The 336-nt window shown below is 52.1% G+C and overlaps 1 protein-coding gene across 1 annotated transcript in view; it reads right to left on the bottom strand.

Moving 5' to 3' along the window:
- Positions 1–336, bottom strand: part of CDK12 (cyclin-dependent kinase 12) — a gene marked incomplete at its 5' end in the record, with an annotated part of 16,044 nt that overhangs the window by 5,523 nt on the left and 10,185 nt on the right. The gene's annotated exons all lie outside the window — the stretch shown is intronic.

Here is a 336-nt window from a genome sequence, read left to right as displayed (position 1 = left end):
GGGAGGGACCGTCAGCCACCAGGTCACACAGTCACCAACACAAGAGGAAACATCTCCTCGGTAAGGCAACTTACTGCAGCAGGAACTGAGGTCTGGGCACACCTCAGTGAAGAGGTGATAACCCTCAGGTTGTAAAAGGAGGAATCAGGAAGACGGAAAATTATAGAATCCTAGGATCAGCTGGGTTGGAAAAGACCTCCAAGATCATCAAGTCCAACCCTGCTGTGGTCACTAGACCATGGCACTAAGTGCCACATCCAGTCTCAGCTTGAAAACCTCCAGGGATGGGGAATCCACCACCTCCCTGGGCAGCACATTCCAATGCCTGAGCACTCT

This window comes from Acanthisitta chloris, unplaced genomic scaffold (genome assembly GCF_000695815.1).
Source record: "Acanthisitta chloris isolate BGI_N310 unplaced genomic scaffold, ASM69581v1 scaffold10157, whole genome shotgun sequence".
In the NCBI taxonomy this organism is placed as follows: domain Eukaryota; kingdom Metazoa; phylum Chordata; class Aves; order Passeriformes; family Acanthisittidae; genus Acanthisitta; species Acanthisitta chloris.
Note: the sequence above shows the minus strand (reverse complement) of the source record. Positions and strands in the feature narration are given on the sequence as shown.